Consider the following 6,000-nt stretch of genomic DNA (forward strand, 5'->3'; position numbering starts at 1 on the left):
GAACCAATGTATTTGAGAAAACACAAAGTTTAAAAACTTGGCATTCTAGTAAATGTCCTTTGACTAGTAGCTGGCCATTTGGAATGCCTCTGGTGTTGCTATAAGAAAGTCCTCCATGGTATATGTGGCAGGGCTCAGGTTGCATTGTAGTAGGTGGTGAGTTGTTTGCTCTTTTCCACACTCACATGCCATGGACACTTTGTAGCCCCATTTCTCAAGGTTGGCTCTGCATCTCGTGGTGCCAGAGCACAGTCTGTTCAGTGCCTTCCAAGTTGCCGAGTCTTCTGTGTGCCTAGGAGGGAGCCTCTCATTTGGTATCAGCCATGGATTGAGGCTCTGGGTTTTAGCCTGCCACTTTTGGACTCTGGCTTGCTGAGGTGTTCCTGCAAGTATCTCTGTAGATCAGTGGTTCTCAACCTTTGGGTCCCCAGGTGTTTTGGCCTACAACTCCCAGAAATCCCAGCCAGTTTACCAGCTGTTAGGATTTCTGGGAGTTGAAGGCCAAAACTTCTGGGGACCCACAGGTTGAGAACCACTGCTGTAGATCTTTGTGTGCTAATACTCACTGCCTTCTAGTTAATATTGCTGCTGTTTGCTTTTCTGCACACATTGTTTTTCTGCATCACTTTATTTATCCTATATCAGACCATCAATTTGACTATGCACCCAGTGGTTTTGACTATGCTGGACTGTGTGCACATGTTTGTGTGTATATGTGCATGTGTGTGCATGCTGTTCGGCTTATGCCTTGCCAATTGATTACTCTGCTGGAGAGATCTCATATTTTCCAAATGGAATGATCTTGACTTCTTGTTGTGGTGAATGGGATTTAAAAGAAGACACATGATAAATGTTGCGTTAAGTTTGTAGACAAAGGTGTTCATAGTACAACATCTGGACAAATTCTTTCAAAACGAGAGGCACATTATTATAGTATCTTGTGAGTTTCATTTCCAAAAATAATAAATTTTATTTCTTTACTACAGTTATCATTCTTTGCACATAGCTGCCTATCGCCACATCAGTCATACTCAGCTCCCAGCTGCTTTACTGCTGTACACCTACGCACATCTTCCTACAGCTTTCATTCATTTCACATTGCATTCCACTCTGAATGGCTCAAACTGGGCAGAAAAAAACTGGTGGCATTCTATCATTGTGATTTTCCTACCATTCCATCTTTTATATGCTCTTTTGCTCTGTGGGGGGATACAATCTAAATGAAAAAAAAATCCACTGTGTAGATTTGTGTACTATTTGTGAACTCAGGTTCAGATTCTAAGTGTGCGTATTAGGGAGTGAGTCTCACTGAATTCAGTAAAAATGAGTTCTGAGTAAATATTAATAATTTTGCACTGCTTGGATCTTAAAAGAAATATATGTTCAGGTTGTCAGCCTTCATATATAGATGCATTTTGGAGAACTGAAACAGGCTTTGAGATATTTTTTTATATATTTACAGTATTTTGCTGTCTTTGGAAATAGATAGAGGATATACTTGGGTGAGGTATCTTCCGTATATGTGGAAGATATCTTGCCAATTTACTCAATGGGTATCTTCCATGAAATGTCTTCATCCAACCCACCAACTTCTCTGCTGTGCTTATCTCTGACAAGTGATTGGAAATAAGAGATTTGAGCCTTAGCCAAAAAAAGGTTTTATCTGCAGTTGAGGTAACTGTTTCAGGGTAGCAAGAATCTAGTAAGGGGGTTGGGGAGGGGGGGGGGGTTCTCTCTTTGCTTATCCGGGCCCATGGGGCCCAAATAAGAAAATTGGGCTGTGGGGACATTGGCGAATTGGGCAGTCAGATACTACCCAGTAGTCTGCCCCCACAGGGCCTATACTCCATTAGACCCAGGTCTTGTTGGAAATAGCAACCTTCCAATTATCTTCCATAGTTGTCCTCTTTGACATCTATCGGCCAGTTTCCAATCTCCCTTTTTTTGGGCAAAGTCTTGGAACGTGTGGTGGCTTCACAACTCCAGGTATTCTTGGAAGACATGGATTATCTGGATCTGGCACAGTCTGGCTTTAGACCGGGACATGGAACCGAGACAGTCTTGGTCGCCTTAGTGGATGATCTACGCCGGGAGCTGGACAGGGGGAGTGTGTCCCTGTTGGTTCTGCTGGACCTCTCAGCAGCCTTCAATACCAAGGTAGTGGCATTTGCATTCAAGAGGCTATACTGGTCGGGTCTCTCAGAATAAAGAGGTAGCATGACTTCCCTGGATCTAGACTTTATGCTCCTATTTATGCAGCCCAAAATTATTTTTTTTTAAAAAACTGCTGTATGACATTGTTGGCTCATGTTTAAGTTGTTGGTCATGAGGACTCCAAGATCTTTTTCACACATACTGCAGTCAAGCCAGGCATCCCCCATTCTTTATCTTTGCATTTCATTTCTTTTGTTCCTATGGGTATTACTGTGACCAATATTGTTTTACCCAATGCAATTGCATGAGTGGAAAAGGTGAAATAATGGTGACAGAGTACAAGGAGCCTTCTCTACGGTGATGACAAGGAGGGTGGTATCAAAACCATCTCTTTCAGGATATAATTCTATCCTGTTGTCTCCACATGTTTTGAATGTGATTTTCCTGCTTTTTGGCAGAAGTTTGGACTGGATGGCCCATGAGGTCTCTTCCAACTTTATGATTCTATGATTCTATAAGTGGATCCATTTTCAGAAGGGTTGCTTCAGTTCCTGGTGGAAAGAGCTTTCTCTGTTGACCCCCTACTGCTGCTGCTATGTCGCAGTTGAAAAAGAATATATGCCTATTTAAGGGAGACGTCAATCAGTACGAGTCACCAAAAAGCATCCCATCCTCCACATTAACATCACATAACTTCCATCACAATACATTGCATACCCATATTGACAAAGCATCTAATAAAGAAGCTCCTTTTTCCATTAAGAATTTACAGCTATATTAAAATTATATACACTGCATTACAGAAGAGAGCAAAGACATACTAAAACAAAAATAAGAAAACATGAAAATAAATGATGGCAGAATCACAATAATAAATAGTGGGAAAACAATCTGAAGACACAATAGACATACATCAACTTCCAGATCCTACCAGTGCTTATAGATGTTGCAGAATTCTATTTCATTTGTTATATGACACCTACAATATCTGTTATTCCTACCACTGGTATATTGCATCTAATTTTCAAAGCCCACAGTCAACATGCTATTGTTCTTGTCTTTCAATATTCAAATTATTTATTTGGTGTCAAAAGCATTGCACACATATGTATATAACTGTTAAAATAGTTGACATATAAATCTGAATAAATCAAAAAACTTTAGCAATTTGGTTTCCAATGACAGAATTTCTGTATACATCCAATTTTGTGCAAACAACATTATTCAGTAGCAGTCATTCATGAGTCTTTTCTAATTGTTCATCCAGTAGTCCCAATAAAAGCAGTTCCAGTTTTAATGGGATATTACCTTAAGAATCTTCTGTACAAAGTTACATTTTTTATTCTGGAATTCTTTTTCTTTCTAACAAGCTCCTTTACAAAGGTTTGTTACACTCCTTTTCCGTCTCCACTTCTTTCCCGTGGGAGATAAACATGCATTGGAATTGGGAAGAAAGTGAAGGATGACTGGAAAAACAGAGACTTTCAGTGGCAGGTAGAAGCATCATGTCTACTAGGATTGCCGTGTCAGAACTCTCTTAGGCCCTGAAGTTTTTAATTCCAATTGAAAGAAAGAAAGAAGGAAGGAAGGAACAGCAGTTGAGCAGGAATGTGGGGTTACAATGCTATTTGGAAATATGATCATGGGACCATGGTTTGGTGAACTGGGACAATTGTGCTACTGATGCAAGATGCAGTATTGAAGGTGCTCACCATGGTATGTGTCCACTCTCAATGATAACATTATTGCAGCCCAGCCACCTACTTGATCCCCTTTTCACCCAAACACCACACAGATGAACAAGAATAATAAGTTTATTAAAAATAAAATCTAATATAAAAACAGTTTCAAAATGCATCCATGACCTGGATTTTCAGAAGCTTAACAAAAAACAATGACCATTAGGAATTCCAAAACTAATTTAATTTAATTTAATTTAATTTAATTACAAGAAACTGTAATCCAAGGGTTGTTGCACTTAAACTAGAATTATATCCAAAAGTTTGAAAGCACGAACATGACCATAATCCAGAGGCTTGATTCTTGAACTTGACTATAATCTCAAAGGCTTGAAAGTGGAAACAAAATCTGTAATCTGAACAGGAGGCATGGACTTAAACAGGAAAACAAGATACAGACCCAAGAACAGAACTCCTAACTTGGAGCTCCCAAGACAGGCAACTTGACACGTGAAAATTCAGTGTTGATCTCCCCACCAAACATTGATTCCAATTCCTTCAGAATACTCCTCTTGCCCCTTACATCATCCTTTCTCACACCCGCATTCCCTTTGTTTATCTTTCAGTCTCTGGGAACGTCAGATTTGTCTTGCACTATCCCTTCTTATATGCAAGCGCTGAGTTATCTGTAATGTTCCTGTCTCCTTCACATTCCTTTCATAGTAAATTCTCATGATAATCACTGCCTATTTCCCTGAAAACAGATCTACCCAAAACACTCCCATTGTCTTGAAAAACACTTTTGCTATCCCCCATGGAAACAAGAGGTTCAACAAGAAAATCCCCATCCCCATCTTCAGAGGCTCCACATGCCTCAATAAACATGGCTATCGTGTAATAGTGGTTTCATGCGAAAAGGTCTTTAGGCTCCTCATGAGATCTTTAAACTTGATGCATTAAGTATTGTATACAGTTATTTCCCCCTCGATGGACTGTCACCTTGTCATAGTGAGGGGGCTTGCATGTTCCGATGAACCTTTTTAATTTTTTAATATGTATTTTTATTGAGGTTTTTGCATTTGCGATACATTTGCGATGTCCCGATGAACTTTTTTACAGCTGATCATTTAAACACACAATTTACAGCTTATCATTTAAACACACACAAACACAGAAAACATATTTTCCTGTTTGGAAATTAAGGCAAAAAATATTAATAGTACTGTTTGGAAATTAAGGCAAAAAATCTTAATAGTACTGTTTCCAGAGCAAAGTGAAATAAGGGGATTATATATATTTTATTCTCATTTACTTATGGAAATAGGATAAGGAACTGGATAACAATAACATTTTATGCATTTTGACACCATTTTACTTGTGGCTGAATGCTATGGAATCCTGGGATTTGTAATTTGGTGTGGCCATTGTAGTCTTTGGCAGGGAAGGCTAAAGGCCTTGTATAACTCCAACTCCCAGGATTCCATAGCATTGAGCTACAGGCAAGATAAAGAGGCAAGATAAACAGCTATCTGGGTTTGTTCCCAGGTTTTAGAAGTTTGTTCCTGATTGGTCAGTTCCTAAAAAGAAGGTGATACTTGAGTAGAAGGCAAAAAAGTTGTGTGCCAGAAATTTCATGAAACATGTGGAGGGCACATTTTCCCTGGCCAGGACAAAGTTGTGGCCCTCTAGTCAATGTTGTACATCTTTTCAGAAGAATAATAATCGAGAACAGCCATGTATAACCCAGGAACAGCAACCTATTGTTTGATGCCACAAGTACATAACCAAATCTGTCTGGACAGATGGCTAGGCAGCCAGGCTCTAAAAAGTGTCAATAATGACAAGGTTCTGTTGCTGGCTTGAAAGTGTGTGTTCCTGTTTGATTGTGCAGTGCTGACTTGAGCCGAAGTGGTCCTGCCCTGAAAACTTTGTTTATGTGGCAGATACTTCATGAAATGTCTGGAGGGCACAGTTTCTCTGGCCAGGAAAAGGAACAGAACACTTGCAGAGATTTGCTGCAGTGATTCTCAACATATCCACATATCTGCATCTTGAGTTTTTTTTAAAAAAATGCCAAAGTTTCGGGCGAAAGTCCTGTGGGAGCCATCTTGGGACCCTCTAAATCTCGCAACAAAGCATCAAGTCTGGACAACAGAGACAGAAATCC

Source organism: Anolis sagrei, chromosome 1 (assembly GCF_037176765.1).
Source record: "Anolis sagrei isolate rAnoSag1 chromosome 1, rAnoSag1.mat, whole genome shotgun sequence".
In the NCBI taxonomy this organism is placed as follows: Eukaryota; Metazoa; Chordata; class Lepidosauria; order Squamata; family Dactyloidae; genus Anolis; species Anolis sagrei.